General features: G+C 39.7%; 1 long non-coding RNA gene across 2 annotated transcripts; it reads left to right on the top strand.

Annotated features, from left to right (window-relative positions):
• Positions 1-392: 392 nt before the first annotated feature.
• Positions 393-16,986, top strand: LOC129060080 (uncharacterized). 2 transcript variants are annotated; one of them, XR_008526472.2, is made up of 4 exons: positions 403-495; positions 593-686; positions 12,197-12,347; positions 12,897-16,986. It is a non-coding gene; the product is annotated as an uncharacterized LOC129060080 (long non-coding RNA). The 2 variants fall into 2 exon arrangements; XR_010140355.1 differs by lacking the exon at positions 593-686 and having other exon boundaries at positions 393-495.
• Positions 16,987-17,253: the final 267 nt, after the last annotated feature.

Raw genomic sequence — 17,253 nt, 5'->3', positions numbered from 1 at the left:
GGAATGAACTGGGCTGGACATTGGAGGGTAAAGGAGTGAGAAGCAAGCCCTCTAGCTGGATGGAAAGTTTGGGAGTGGAAGAAAAGGCTGCCCTGTGATACTTTAATTCGTGTGTTGAGAGCAGGGTCATGTCAACCTTTTCTCAGGAGAAATCGTCCTTACAGGTTGAGAAATCAATCTATGAGACTATTTGCACCTATTTTTTTTTAAAAAAGCAATCCATAAACATTGTTATTTTTCCAGAATTGGGTTACGTCTCCCATCATGACTTCCCTCCTGACTGCACAGTGCTACAGTCAATTCCTATTTGTGAAATTTTGTGAGGAACCGTTTTAGAAACATAGTTCCTCTTTCATTTCCAGCAATTGACTCTAATAAGCCTGATTCTTGTTGCATTTTGGATAAAGAGAAGGGCCTTGCTGAGGTCATTTGCATTTGCTGTGGCCTCCAGTCTTGCTCCTCCAGATGACCTCCCCATTGCTGGCTTCTTGTTGGGTAAGTTCTTCACTCTCAGGTCACCATGTCTTAGCTTCTTTCTGGGATACACCCATATCTAAAATTACTTTTATTTTTGTTTATTTCTTTATTGCAGCTTCTCTTCCTAAAAAGCTTTGGTGGAGAGGTGAACGTGGATCTTGTCTACTTTGTTAACCGCTAGATTCCTGGTGATCAGAGTAGTGCACATGGTAAACCCTTAATAAATACTGTTGAATGAACAAATTAATAAGATATGGTTAAGCCTCTATATTTCTTTTGCTCTCTTAAGTTGCAATTTGTATTTATGGCATTGGCTGAAGTATAGGTTCAGTATAAATGGGTTCATCCTCACTGCAATAATTAAGAAATGTATGACAGTAATGAATTAAGAAAATGACTTTCGAGTTTCATCTCTACTCATAGCTATTTAATGTTAAATAACCTTGTGTTCTCACAGAATAATGATGACAAAAAATACATAAAAAGTAGAGTAAAGCCAAAAACCTCAAACAATTCCAGATGTTAAACATTTAGCAGCACAGAGAAAGAAAGGAAAAATTAGGGGGGAAAAGAAAGGAAAAATTAGGGTAGGAAAGAATGGGTGGGTTTGGTTTGTACTTGAGGGTATTTTGGTTTCTTTGCTTACTATGAAGGCCCTACTTTTCTTCTTTATATGATGTAGACTGTGATTTCTAGCAATATATTTGTTTTAGCCCAGTTATAAAATCTATTTTTAAAAGCAAACAACATCTGCAAAGTAGTAGATGGAAAACAGTTCAAAGCAGAAATATTTTTTGTTAATGAGTACAAAAATAGATACAAAGAATAGGAATCTAGTATTTGATAACACAACAGGGTGACTACAGTCAGCAATAATTCGCATACATTTTAGAATAACTGAAGGAGTACAATTGGAATGTTCGTAACACAAAGGAATGATGAATGGTTGAAGTGATGGATGCCCCATTTACCAGGAGGTGATTATTATACATTGTCTGCCTGTATCAAAATATCTCATGTACCTCATAAACATATATACCTACTATGTACCCATAAAAATTAAAAACAAAAAAATTTTAAAAAGAAGGAAAGAAAAATACCTTGGTCAAAGATTTGGAGTTAAAAATATTAAATTTTATTATAAAATTTTGTTAGGTTCGAAAATATTTGTCACCAAAGCAATAATATTAATATAGCCCACATTTACTGCGTAAATTTTAAAAACTAAAAGATGAGCATAAAACAACTAGGCATTTAACTGAAGATTCTAGAGGAAAAAAAGCAACAAACAATAGGAAGAAGAAATAAATAAAAATAAATGTGATAATTAATGAATTTAAAAGCAAGTACACAAACTTGAAGGTAAAAGTTAATAAGTTTGAATACATCAAAATGAAAGATGTCTGTTAAGTAAAAGACTCTCAAAAAAGTTAAGGCATACAGAATATATTAAGATATTTGCAATATTTATAACTAACAAGTAATATCTAGAAAATACAAGGAACTTCTCCATGGCTCACGCCTGTAATCCAAGCACTTTGGGAGGCCGAAGGCAGGCAGATCACGAGGTCAGGAGATCGCGACCATCCTGGCTAACACGGTGAAACCCCGTCTCTACTAAAAACACAAAAAAATTAGCCGGGCCTGGTGGTCGGCGCCTGTAGTCCCAGCTACTTGGTAGGCTGAGGCAGGACAATGGCGTGGACCCGGGAGGCGGAGCTTGCAGTGAGCTAGGCACTCCAGCCTAGGCGAAAGAGCAAGACTCCGTCTCAAAAAAAAAAAAAAAAAAAAAAGAAAAGAAAGAAAATACAAAGAACTTCTTCAAATGAACAACAGTATCAACTATCACCACACCAAATACCAAGTGAAACACTGGAAGAAAATGAGGAGCAGAGTCCAAAAAGTAGGAAGCCGCATGGATAGCAAGCAAGCACATCAATAGATGGTCAACCACATAATAATCAGAGTGCTTCACAGGAAAGTGCAGGTTCTTAGACCTGGCCGGTAAGCTTTGACATACAAATGGAGGCCATTAGAAACGGGGTCCACCCAAACATAGCGATTCCCTCCCTCTTCTTCTTGCCCTTGGCCTCACACATGCCTGGCAACATGGCTGACCCCATGTATCTCCACGTGTGTAGAACAGCTTGGCACCCTGCATTTGCATATTAAAAGGCTAGGTGGGAGGTCCAGTTTTTTCCACGGGCTATGTGAGTGACATGCCTGGTGAAACCAATCCCCTGAGCCCTGTGCAAATCAGACACCACCTCCTCCAGCCACCTCATATAAGCAGCCACTTTTCCAAGGCACACAGGGTTTCCTCACTTGGCTTTGGAACTGCCCCTCCCTGGGTCTCTGTATGGGGGAGCTTCTTCCTTCTTTCTTGGCTGTTAAACTCTCTGCTCCTTAAAACCACCACCAAAAACAAAAACAAAAACACATAGTGCCTCAATGAAAATGGGAAACCATTTTATCCCCATCAGAGTAAATAATGAGAAAATCTGATATTACCATATATTAGCAGGGTTTTGAAGAAAATTACAATCTTCTTGCACTGCAGGTGAAAATGTAAAATGATACAGCCAATCTGGAGAGCAACCTGGGAATAATTGGAGAAATGGCATGTGTGTGTACACAACAAGCTGGCAGTAGTTCTTCCCAGTATAACCCATGGCTAGTGAGTAGAATTTTGGTTTTTAAGGGAAAATTGCTATCAAGTCCCCAAACAAGGGTGAACTTGGCAACAATCTTTACACGGGATTTGTTTTGTTATGCAGTCTAGGTAGTTGACACCCTTCCAGATGATGGGGCTTGGGAATTTGTGTCCACTTTCCCCAGTCTCACACAGATGCTCAAGAGACCATGTTAGAGGATATTTACAGAAGAGATGTACATGGTAGCAGCTGTTTATTTGTAGGGCATGGATAAGTAAAATATGGGGCAGGTATGCCACAGAATGCCACACAGCTGTTAGAAGAGATGGACTGGATGAGCATTGTGGTAGGCTGGATAACAGTGCTCCAAAAATGGCTACATCCACATGTCCGCAACCTTTGCAGCTTTGATTAGGTTAGTGATCTTGAGATGGGGGTGGTGATTCTGGGTTCCTAGGGTAGGCCAATGTGATAACAAGGCTCCTTATCAGAGGGAGGCCGTAGGATCAACAGTCAGGAGTGGAAGATGTGATGAAGGAAGTAAAAGGTGGGAGTGAAGCAAGGAATCAGCCATGAGCCAAGGAATGTGGATGGCCTCAGAACCTCCAGAAAGGACCAGTTCCACTGACACCTTGACTTTAGCCCAGTGAGACTGATTTTGGACTTCTGACCTCCAGAACTGTAAGAGAATAATTTATTTTTTTTGGTGGAGGCATAACCAAGAATCTCTATTGATGGACATTTACATTGTTTTCAATCTTACTCTTTTAAATAGATCACAAAATGTACATATGTCATTGTGTATGTGGTAGTTTACCTTTAGGATAAATTTCTAGAAGTGCCTGGTTAAAGCATATATAGTCTTACATTTTTGATAGATTATTGTAATTTTGCCACATTGCCCTACAGAGGGTTTGCAACTATTTACATTCCTGCCTGTTTTCCCACAGTCTTGCCAAGACAGTCACCAAACTTCTGGATTTTTGCCCTTCTAATGAAAGAAAAGTAGTATTTCCATGTATTTTTAATTTGCATTCCTCTTGTAAGTCAACACTGATCATCTTTTCACATGTTTAAAAATCATTTGCAGTTATTTTAGTGTGAACAATCTGTTCCTATTCTTTGCTCATTTGTCTACAGGGTTGATGGTCTTATTGATTTGTAGGAACTCTTTATGTAAGAGATTAGCCCTTTGTAATAGGAATTGTGAATTTTAGCAAAATATTCATGACTTCTAACCCAGGTTATCATTTGTTTCTTTGCTTTATCTACAGGGGTGTGTGTTTGCGTGTGTGTGTGTTGGCATGGAGGATTTGTAGGTTTTTGTGTAGTCACTGTAACAATCATTGTTATGGCTTCTGGATTTTAGGTAGTAGACTTTTCCATTTACAGGTTATTAAAGAAATGTGTTATATTTTAGAGAATTTTTTTGTTCTTTGAAGCCACTGTTTGTAATAAGTTATTATAGCAGCAATAGGAAACTAACATAAGCATACAATGTGCGTAGATGTTAAAATCAAGCAGTTGAGTAAAATAAATTTAAAAACATATTATATTTTTCCTAAGATACACACAGACCCAAGGACAGTAAGAAGTATATTTAGGAGAAGGGAATGGAGTGAAGACAATGGTAGAGTGAAAAGACAAAATAATTAAAATAATTAGACTGTCTCGTCCAGAATAATTGTGATATGAGCCATAACGAAGAGAGTATAATTAACACATCTCTGCATCTGAGATCTCCCATAACACTCCTTCTATCAAATTGAAAACAAAGAAAGAAGGAAAACAATGGAATAGAATTGACATGAAAAACACAGAGCTGGTTCTACGGAAAAACTTAGGTAAACCCCTGGCTTCTGTGACCACAGAAAAAAGGGAAAGGGAAGAAAGAAAGAAAGGGAAGAAAACACAGTAACGTTATCATTTGTTGTAAAAAATCAGTTTGGCCACAGATATAGAAGATACTTAGAAATTAAATACTACTTACAACATTAAGCACATAAATTGAATATTTAGATGAAATAAATATTTTTGGGGGAGAATTGTAAGTTACCAATATTAATCCAAGGAATAGCTTTAAAAGCCCCAATCTGGTGGAAAATCAAAGAGGAATTTAAAATGTTCTCCCGAATCTAATCCTCCAAAAGCCAGATCCAGATATTTCAAAAAAACCCAATTTCATCAATATCTTCAATAAATAGGTGAGTCCTTAATCTGTTCTGGAATGTAGAAAATGACAAAAACCTTCTGTTCTACCCCTAATAGCCCAGGGAAGATTAGCAGTGTGATAAAGAGGAATTCCTATTTAAGAAGCAGGTGACCTGTTTTCTAAGCGTGCACGTTCCACTTGTAAACTGGATGCTCTTGAGCAGTTAACCTAATATCCCCCTGCCTTATATACTCTTCTGTCAAACAGATGCTTAATAAGGGCTGATGTCAGCTCTGCCCTTCATCTCCCAGCTGTTCTCTGATCTTCACTATTGGGTTTGCTGTTGCCTCCCCTCCCCCTTCGGAGTACATATAGACTGGGGCCATATGCAGTCAGAATTGGCTCAGACACTGGAATGGGATGGAGCCTATATCCATAGGCTACATCCATAGGCTCCATAGGCTGGGATAGAGCCCTTATCCATCCATAGGCTACATCCCAGTCTAGTGTTTGAGCCAATTCTGACTGCACATAGCCCCAGTCTACTCTTCCCCATCTCTTCACTCCAAGACAGACTTTATCTTTGTGACTTTCATAGATTCTGGATGAAGAGGAAGCCCGGCTGACCACTGAACACCAACACGGTTCCCTAGCAATCAAAGCTTCCCACATCCTACACTGTTCGCCTCATCCCCCAAATAGCTTCATTTTCATGTCAAGGATTCTTTCTTCCTGCCAATCTGTCCATTTTTAGTCCAGGGTTTCCTGACTTGGTGACTATGGACAGTAGAAGGTTGCAGGTATCAGTAGCAAGGGATTTGAGAATGCTTTCTTATACCAAACGTTATCTGTAGATTGAATATGTCGTCCACATAAGTGTTGCTGTTTTTCCAAATGAACTTCTATCAGTCTGAGGTCAAGCAAGAAACAGAAACCACATAGTAATGTAAAGCAAGCAAAATTTAATATAAAAAATTATTCGACAGTGATAGAAGAATAACTATAACAATGTAAAGAGAACTTTCAAGGGTATCCGAGGATTAAGGGAGAGTACCCAAGGAAAGACAACTTGGAAAGAGGGTTCTCTCCCTAAGGCTGGGGTTCAGACCTTGTTGGAGAAGGTGTGTTTGCAGTCTACTAGATGTCAGAGAAGCCTGCTATTTTCCAGGACCAGAGCTGGTCCATAGCTGCTGGGCAAATAGGATGCAATTTCTTGGAGCACAGGCAAACTGAGGCTGTGGCTAAGTGCACAGTCAGGCCACTGCTGGGGACATGAGGCCTGGAGCACACAGTGCCTGTGTTGCAGGACTGTGAGAAGGTGGCCACAGGCTCAGAATCAGGCCAAATAGTCAGTGAGAGACTGTGCCTCTGAGCAGGTGGTGTGGCAGGGCACAGCGGGATGGTCTTATACATAGTACCACTGATAGATAATGCAGCTGGAGCAAGAAGAAGAAAAGTAGCACACCAGAATCAGGAAGAGAAACTCGCTTTCTTCTGCAATGCTGCTCCAGTGGCATCTGCTGACAAAGCTTAGCATTGTGCTCACTGTAAAGGAGAAATTCTTAAAGGGTCCATTGCATATTTGTAGAGCAGCTGCTGAAGAAATCTGGAACAAAGAGGTAATAAATTGAAAACTGGTATAGCACTGGTAGAATTAGTGAAATATAAATTTATGTTAAATCTCTGCTGATTCCTAGTTGATTTTTATCATTATACATTTTTAATGAACAGATTTTTATTGTTATATATTTCTCAATTAACAGATAGAAAAAAGATGACAATTAGCGTGTGGGGAGTCCCCAAGACATTTTGATGTTAAACGTGGGTCCTTCTTTTTGACAAGGTGGGAATATGCTGCTCTAGCAAGATTGCATTGATGAATCCCAGGTGACGCCCACCTGCTGGCTTGACTCTAAAATAGCCTCTTCCTGTCCAGCTGTCGGGTTTCTGTAACTTGCACTATTAACTCCAGTGTGAATCATTTGCATAAATTATGGTTGCAATTCTTGAGCTCCTGGTGTATCACTTCTTCACCTTCTGAGTCCCAGGATGCAATCAGTCCTGCAAATACCCAACCTTTTCTCTAACTACCTGTTCATTGTCTCAAAAAGCGGTCTGGCCATTTGTCCTTCTCACAAGCTAGGACAGTTGATTGAATGAATGAGTGAATGAATGAATGCCTGTCCCCCTCCTCCATGGTTTTGAGAATGATTATTAAAAATGCATATAAAGCCCATGTGGAAATGTACCAAGCAGCATAAATCATCATAATTTCTATTACTGATAATAGCCACACTTTTAAATGAGGCTTTATTTGCCTTTCAGTAGATCTCATTTGCAAATGGTGTTTTTTTTTCTTTTTTAAATAAGTGGTTTCTACTTATAACCAAGCTCAATGGTAACTAAGCAATTCAAAAATTCTGTGGCATATACATTATCAACAAGACTCTGTTTTTAGGCTCTACTCACTTGCCAACCCCTGTCTAAACATTGCAGCTATAGCAACATGCAGGCCCCGGTGCTAAATCACCTGGTTGGGAAGACAGAAACCATCTCACATTGCATCTAAGAACTCTGACCTGAATGACATTTTCCAGGAAGTAGGTGAGAGTAGGGGAGAGGAAAGAAGAAGGGAGAATTAAGAGCAAAAGTTAGTTTCATTTAAACTGAAACAAGTAGGTCAGCTGACATTGTGCTAAGTGAGTCCGCTCACTTTTCAGGTTAAAGTTTTTCCTTAAACTCAATTTTTTTGGTAAAAGAAAAAAGAACAAGACAACTCCGGGATACAAATTGTGAAACTTGTAATGATGATGTGATACCTTAATTTGGTTAAAATGCATGACAATATAAGTCAGGACAACCTTTGGCTGACACAAATGAGGAGTTATGCTCAAGTGCACAAAAGCTTTCCCATGAGCCACTTGTTTTTGGTTTTAATAAGGCTTCATCTCTTTAAGTGGATTACCAGTAAATTCTTCTGATAGTTAATACTAGAAAACAAATGGGAAGCTTGAGGTTTTTCCCCACAAGATGGCTATTTCTAATATCAAGATTGTCACAGCTATTTGGGGCATGGCAGCACAAAGGCAAGAGAAAGCATCAAAAAGTGTTTTGGGGTCGGGAAGTAACATGAAGAAACTCGTGCTTAAAGAAGAATATGTTTGCAGGCTGGTGATGTACACAGCTAGGCAGCCTAATAAACCGATGTAGTAATTCAAGTATAAAAGCCCTCAGAAGTTAACTAGTCAAGCCCCTTTCTAGTACAAAGGAGGAGGAAACTGAGCCCCAGAGATTAGAGAGGAACTTGCCTAAAATCTCTTACCTGGTTGTTGGCAGAGCTATGTCTGGTGACCAGACTAAAAAGTTTTGGCTGCTATTCTTTTCACCAAATGTCACTGAACTTTAGAGGTGACATGACATTCTCATTTTTAATATTTTATATTTTGAGGTAATCTAAGAGTTGCAGATCCCAGGGGATTATTTTTCCTTTGGGATCTTAGTTATAAACGTTCTTTTCTCTAACTGCGACTTCCTTATAGGTTTCCTCTCTCTTTCCTCCAAATCTACTCCAGTTTCTTTTCTTTTTCTTTTTCCTTTTTTTTTGTTTGAGATGAAGTTGTCCAGGCTAGAGTGCAGAGATCTCAGCTCACTGCGACCTCTGCCTCCTGGGTTCAAGCAATTCTCGTGCCTCAGCCTCCTGAGTAGCTGGGAATACAGGTGCACATAACCACTCCCAGCTAATTTCTGTATTTTTAGTAGAGACGGGGTTTCGCCATGTTGGCCAGGCTGGTCAACCTGGGCACTTGAACTCCTGGCCTCAACTGATCCATGTGCCTTGGCCTCCAAAAGTGCTAAGATTACAGGCATGAGCCACCATACCCAGTCTACCCCAGTTGTTTTCAAACCAATCATAGCATAACAGTTTTGTAACATTAGACATATTTCTTAACTATTTTGTGTCTCAATTTCCACTATAATATAGAGAAAACAATACCACCTACCTCATAGCGTTGTTATAAAGAACAAATTAGTTAACATATATATAATACTTAGCGTCTGGCATATCAATGCTATATAAATTTTAGCTATTTTTAGAGACAAATATAAGAGAAAGAGTTTTTGTGATACTTTGTTTATTTGTCCTATTCTGAAAAGTTTGTGACACCTGAACCTGATCCTACATGAGCTGGTAAAGATTTGCTTGAAGGTGTTGAAGTTAATTCCATTCTTAAGGACTGCATAGTGAGCCTCTAAAATGCACATGGGGTGTTGCAGGGGAAGGTCTAGGATGGAAAAGATGGAAGGAAATGTCAGCTGGTGGGGTTGGGTGAATAAGAAGGTGAGAAATTAGAGAGAGGGAAAAGCCTATTTGAGGAGCAAAGAGCAGCAACTCTTTCGGTCCCAAAGAGAGAGAGTGTGTGTGTATGTGTGTGTGTGTGTGTGTGTGTGTTCCAGGTATGGTATTATGACCACAACTGAGATATTATATTCATCTAATGCTCAAATCTCCAACCGCTCACCTCTCATCTGAGTAAAAGTTCTGTATCTCCGATAGTCTGTGAGGCATCTTCCCAGGAATATCCAGCTATTCACTCAGCACAACATGAGTTCATTTTTTTTAGAGTCACCTCTGTTCAAAAACCCTATTTATGCCATCGGTAACAACTTCCCTCCAATCATTCAGGCTTAAGATCTGTATTTATTTGCAACTCTTTACTCTTAAAATTTAAGCTGTAATGTATGCTAAGTAAGTGATCATGAGTAGGCTATTTATATTTCTGATCTTTGTTTACTTATTTGTAAATTGTAGTTAATTTTAACTACCATATAATAGTTGTTGAAAAGAATAATAGTGCTACTACAGTAGTAGTATTTTTCTTTTCAACAACCAGTATAAGGTAGTGGAAATTAACTACTAAAAACTATTACTATAGTATTAGTAGTAATGTGGTAGAATAGTATTAATATTAGTAAGACTAAGTATATAGTATTAGAAATAAAATACTACTACTAATAATGTAATAATAATAATGGCTAACATTTATTGTTTTATTTTCTCATTTAATCCTCATAATCACTCTGTAAGACAGGTTGTATTTTTATCCTTAGGTCATAGAATAAGAAAATGAGGCTTATGGAGGCTCATTCATACATTCAGTAAATGTTTACTGAGTGTCTAGTCTGTGCCAGGAACTCTTCTAGAAGCTTGAGATTCACCAGTACTGAAGATAAGGTCCTCACTCTTATGAAACTTACAACCTAGTGGGGAAAACCACGTCAACAAATGAACTGATTACAAACTGTGAAGAATCCTGCGAAGTAAACAATAAAGTCTTGTGAGAGGGAGTAATAGGTGGCTTGGCCTCCTTTAGGTAGAGTAATTCATGCAGGCATCTGGAGCAAGGTGACCTTTAAGCTGAGACGTAGGGATGAGGAGGATTCAACCCTGAAAAGGCCTGAGGGGAGAGTGCCAAGGCCTCTGAGCAGGAAGGAGCTGGCATACTTGAGAAACTTAAAGACAGGCAGGGGCTGAAGAAAAGTAGGGGCAGGGACGTTGGGGAGGATGAGGATGGGGAGGAGGGGTGTGGCCTAGAACGTGGAGGTCCCCATGCACCATGGCCAGCAGTTTGGAGTTTTATTCTCATGCAATGGCAAAGCTGAATACAGTGAAAGCTGAGCAGCGAGTGACCGATCTAAATTAAAATTTTAAATATCCCTCTGGCTTTATTGTGGTGAAAGGCTTATAAGGGTGTATGAGATAAACCTGGGATACTAAATAGGCATCTATTGCAGTAGTCGAAGCAGGAGATGAAGGAGCTTGGACCAAAGGAGCAAGTGGAGATGGATACAAGGGGATAGGTGGGGCCTATTTTTTAGCTGAGAGCTATAGAGGAAAGTGAGGAGAAGGGAGGAGCCAGAAAGATGTTTCTAGCTTAAGCAACTGAGTGAATGGCAGTGCCAATAATAGAGTTAGGAGGACCAGAGTAGTAGAAACAGGTGTTGAGAAAGAGAAATGGACATGCAATCAAGAGTTCTATTTTGGCCATGTAAAAAAAAGATGATCCAAATCAAAAGGTCAATTAGACAGTTGAATACTTGAATCTTGATGAGGAATCTGGCTAGAGGTAAAAATGTGGGATTATCTGCATATACACAGTGTTTAGAACCATTGGCCTGCAGGAGAAAATATACATAGAGAAGAGAAGGTGCCTCCGTTCTGAGCCCTGTGGAGCCCAGACATTTCTGAGACAGGCAGAAGAGAAGAATCCAGGGACATGAGAAGGGAAGCTTGTCTCACAGCACCCAGTTAGTAAGGAACTGAGCTGTGACTGCTGATGCAACGTTTGTGAGGAGTCCTACAGAGTGCCCTGCCCCCTGCAACCTCAATTACTGCAACAGTCCTTTCCACCTCAAGCTCCACAGTCTGACTTTCAAGGCCAGCTTTGACTCCTCCCTCCTTCTCCAGCCTACTTCTGACACCACAAATATTCCTAAACACCCTACAGCTTACAAAGCTCTAGATGCCTGTAGGATGCACTTTTATGTAACAGTAACCATCTCAATGATAACATTTGTTCATCCAACACATATTGAGTGCTTGCTGTGTGTCAGGCCCCTTTCAATCCTCCAAGGAGACTCCAGAGAACAAAGTCTCTGCTCTTGTGAGTTGACACTGGGGAGGAGGCTTCTCTAGTCTGTTTTTTTTCATAGATCCCTTATTAGTCACACTCATTTCCACCTCTACAAATGTTCCCTCCTTCCTTCTCAGCCCCTTTCCTCCCCTCCACTTATCCAAATCCTCCATTTTCCATAGAAGCCAGCCAGGCTGAAAATAGCATGTTATGTTCCCACATGTGAGCACCGATATATCTAAACATAAACACTACCTTATCACCTCTACTCCCTCCCACAGGGATACACACCTACCTACCGAGAGACCTCCAAACAGAGATATCAACATAGAAACCCCTGCAGAGATAACCAGATCTCCATATGCAAACCCATGTAAAAAGAAGCCTAGAGAAATGATGCCCAGATGAAGAGGGGTGTGAGTATAAGCTTTGGTGAGTAAAACCAAAGAGTGAATTTAAGGGGAAATGGGTACTGTAGAGAAAATGAACAGTGCTAGAGGAGATAGAGGAGAGGGTAAATAAATGGTCAACAAAGCAACTTTAGGACATTCAGATGGAATGCTAAGCCTGGATAGCCCCTAAAGGGCTTTTGTTGGTATTCTGAGCTCCCATGTCTAGCTCATTACCTACTGCCAAGATGAAAAGGCAGGGATAGCCATGTTCAGAGCTTCTCTCAGGAGCCCAAGTTCAGGGAAAGGCTCTTGCAAGGAAGGTCAGTGCATCTCTATCCAGCACAGGCTATATTAGGGAAATTTCACTGGGTGTTAACCTATTTAACGCTAAAGCCTTCTCAACCATGTAGATTAGTCTAATGCTCTCTGATGCGGTTACGTGGGTAATTCTCTCCTCCGCTTACCTATAGCTGACAAACAACTTCCATTAGCACAAGTGACCTGGTCAAATAGTGAATTGTGATTTAGTACATGTGAAGGTTCATCTATATGAAACAGTGGGACACTGATTAGTTTCCTTCTATTCCAGCAGATGGAGCTACCGCCTGGAAGGACTCAATGTGCTTCAGTGGCTGATGACCACTCCTCAAAAAACAAAACAAAACCCAAAACAACAAGTGGTATAGAGAGAAACAAGAATTACCAAAAGGGAAAATTGCTTGGTCTAGAATCATTTCGTGATTGTCCAAATACCTGCACCAGTGTCTGACCGATAACGCATACTCTGTAGATAGTGAATGAATACATGTGACATAATCTGATGACCAGACTGTAGCTTGAGTTTAGAATAGTAATTCTGTCTGCCTTTTTCTGTTTTGTTTTTCTCTCCTGTCCCTTTGATCTTTGTATATTCCTGTCCTTTGGACACCCACCTCCATCAAAATGTCATAGAAAAATTCTGTGAAACTTGACTGCAGGGTCAAAGTGATGTCAAAGGGAGGTTTGGGTAGAGGCATGTGATGAAAATAGCCCAGCTGAGGTTCCCATCTGTTTCCCATGCCGTAGCACTATGCCCGAGGCACTGTTTCTTGAAGTGTTTCCCCAGCGTCTGCATCAGTATTAGCTGGGTTGTTTGTCAAAAATTCCAATTCCCAGGCCACACCCCAAAGAATCTGATTCAGTGCTTCTGGGCTGGGGCACTCTTAAGTAGTTCTGCAAAACACAGCTTGAGAATCTCACTTGTAGATTAAGGAGAGTGAATAATCTTTTATCCTTAACCCTGAAATCTAAAGAGTACTGAAAACTGAAAACTGCTAGGTTTTCATAACTCATTTTGGTGGCAAAATCTGATCCATGAAGTGACATCACACTATAAATGATCCTTATTTATTGCACATAATGTGGACATTCACACACTTTGCTGCAGAAATATTAGTGTGTTTGATTAGAAGTAGCTCTCCCTGACCCTACTGGGAATGTTAAGGGATGTATGGTATGTACACTGTGCTGAACTGTCTTTCCAAAATCCAAAGAATTCTTTTTTTTTTTGGAGACGGAGTCTGGCTCTGTCGCCCAGGCTGGCGCGATCTCGGTTCACTGCAACCTCCGCCCCACTGGATTCAAGCGATTCTCCTGCCTCAGCCCCCTGAGTAGCTGGGACTACAGGCGCATGCCACCACACCTGGCTAAATTTTTGTAATTTTTTTGTGGAGACGGGGCTTCACCATGTTAGCCAGGATAGTCTCAATCTCCTGACCTCATGATCTGCCCGCCTCGGCCTCCCAAAGTACTGGGATTACAGGTGTGAGCCACTGCGCTTGGCCCAAAGAATTCTTGAATTCAGAAACACACTTGGCTTTAGGGGGTTCAGGTAAAGGGCACCTGTACGAAATCCTCATGTGCAGTCTATAGGTGGTATTTTGGTCTGCTTTAAAAAAAAAAAAAAAAAAAAGCCTAATAAAAGGACCGTTGGTTGGGAGCCAGAAGACCTCATCTTTCTGGCTTCAATTCTCTACCCTGAGAAGGAGATGGCATTTAAAGTCTTCTGTCTCTAAAATTTTGATTTCCACACCTTCTTGCTTTCTTAAGAAATGTTCAGACATTACTGCCATAAAGATGAGATTGTTGTATATTGTTATTTGTATTAAAAATTTAGAAAGGTGAAAATCTTTTTCTTTCTCATAGGTTTCCAGACAGATTCTTGGCTAACATTTCTGTCGGTGGTGTGAAAGGACATTTACCCAGATTCTATAGATATTTTGGTTATGCACTCAACAAACCTACAATGAAACTACCAGAATACAAAAGCAATTGTGAACTCCAGAGAGTGCTAGAAAACATTATGGAAGAGAGTATAGTTTATGTTACTTATAGAGGACTAAAGAGATGTAGAATAGGAGAACTGAAAAAGCCTCCACTTCCAGTGGCTCTTAGAGTGTAATTAGTCCAAGGGGCAGCAAGCTGCCTTCTAGCAGAATCCTTGTGATCCCAAAGCCCACATGACCGGGGCCTCTCTCTGGTCCTTTATACAGTAATTAATATTTAAAAGATCTCGCTAAACCCCTGTCAAGTCCTGAAGCAAGATTTTGAAAAATAAAAAAACTCATAAAACACAAAATAGAACAAAACTATGAGCTCTGAGTTTGCTCTGTTGAAAGCAATGGGTTGAATTGTGTCTCCCCATAATATATATGTTGAAGTCCTAACCTCCAGTACCTTAGGGTATGACCTTATCTGGAGATGCAGACATTACAGAAGTAATCAAGTTAAAGTGAGGTCATTGGGATGGGCCCTAATCTGATACAACTGGTAATTTGGACACAGACACATTCAGGCAGAACACCATGTGAACATAAATGTGGTCATCTATAAGCCAAAGGGGAGAGGCCTGGAACAGATCCTTCCCTCACAGGCCTCAGAAGGAACAAACTCTGCCAACATCTTGATCTTGGACTTCTGGCCTCCAGAACTGTGAGACAACAAATTTGTGATCTTTTGTTATGACAATCCTAGCAAAATACACTGTGACACCCAATTTCTAATCTGATGACAAAGGGAGGCATCTACAGTCTCTGAGGGTGTGTGCATTTGGGCACTCATTTCACCACTGGCTTCATTTATGTCCTATTCTTTGTTTTCCATTTGTTTCATTTTTCTAATTTTATCTTCTATTTTTAAAAAAGTTTACTGTACTAGACGTAACTTTTTAAGCTGCCTGAAATTCTTCTTAGGTTTACAAATGATATAAATCGGTAAAGATTATCAGACCTTAAGCACATACAGCACACGTGGTTGGGATGAAACAACTAAGTGGCAAAATATTAATTTATAAAACAAATTAAACTGCAAAAACATAAAGAGTAAAATCCAACTCTCCTGGACCACTGGAGGAGGAACTGTAAGGGATGACGAAGATTTCGTAGAGCAAATGATTTCTACACTCTGGGAAAGAGTTCTTCAGGCGGTACACCACTTTAAAATGGTGCTTGACTCACCAAAACATCAGGGCTGTCTTCACCTTTTCACAACACAGAGCAGAGAAAGAGGAAAACCACTTGTAGATGGAGTGTGGCAGGAATTTTGTGATGTGTATAAAGAAGTTAGCAAGTGTATAAAGTTAGCTTAGTAAAAGACGCCATTTACTAAGCATCTGCTATGTAGCAGGCACTCTGCTAGACATTTGTTATGGGATGAATCATTTAATCCTTATAATAAACTTGCAAGGATATATTTTAGCCCACCCCCTACTTAAAACCAATAAATATGTGGCTCAGAAAAGTAAATTAACTTGTGTAAGAGCAAGTAATTGGTAAAAAGTTGAGCTGGGATTTGATATAAAGAAAAATCTGATCTAAACTTGACAATATTTCTGCTTCCCCAAATTGCCTCCTTGAAGTTTACACATTGTTTGATCTCTTCAATACACATCAAAATTATCAATACCTATAGAAATGTCAATTAAAAGTCTTCCTTTAAATTAGAATATTTAGAAACTTTAGGCCCAGAGACTAAAAAGTATGTGAAATTAGTATAAAAGTATGTAAAATGTTTGTAAAGAAATGATGATACCTTCGTAGACCAATGTGGCATGTAAAACATGTGGGCCACAAAGGAAGATTAAGAAAAAAATGTATGCAATCATAATAATAAAAGTGGAGTTACTCCAGACTATGCTTTTTGCCAGTTCTTTGGTGAGAAGGGATTGGTAGTTAATTATAGAACCACTTTCTATATTAATTCTAGATATTATGTTCTAATCCTTAGAAAGTAGACTGTGGAAGAACTAATAATTGCCCTCAAGGACCCATTCTCTTCTTCTCATAAGAGAATTTATGGTTGCCCAGCTAAAGCTTCTATTTTGCAGCACTCATTGCAGATAGGTATAGCTATGGACTCAGTTCTGGCCAGTGAACTCTGAATAAAGGTACTATGTACACTGTTGGCTGTGCTCTTAAAGCTAAGGGATGTGCCATCTCATCCCCTGTGCTGTCTTTGTTGGCTGGGAAGCTGGCAGGACGATACGAGCTAAGCCAGCCATTGTGGACTTTCAGATGGAAACCAGCTGTTGAGGATGAGAGAGCAACAAAAAGAAGACCCTCAAGATTGTGGGGCTAATTTACCAGCCTGAATTGCCAACCTGTGTTTTTGTATTACAGGCAAATAAAGTGTGTGTTTTTAAAGCCGCTGTTATTTTGAGTCTCATTGTAACTGCAGCCAAACCAATATTTTAACGAATAAACTATATTCTAACTAATAATTAAACAGAACACTCCATTCCCCACCCAAATCTCCTGAATGTGAATGTATACAAGAATTCTCCATGTAGAACTATATCGTTTATTTTGGTATTCATATTATGGTCCATTTTCTCCCAACAACTCGTTAGGACTTGTCATTTCCTTGCTTTCTGAACTCTCTTCAGTGAAAAGTCTGCCAAGGGATTCTGG

Source organism: Pongo abelii, chromosome 5 (genome assembly GCF_028885655.2).
Source record: "Pongo abelii isolate AG06213 chromosome 5, NHGRI_mPonAbe1-v2.0_pri, whole genome shotgun sequence".
NCBI classification, from domain to species: domain Eukaryota; kingdom Metazoa; phylum Chordata; class Mammalia; order Primates; family Hominidae; genus Pongo; species Pongo abelii.
The sequence above is the reverse complement of the archived record's forward strand: the minus strand, read 5'-3'. Positions and strand labels throughout refer to the sequence as shown.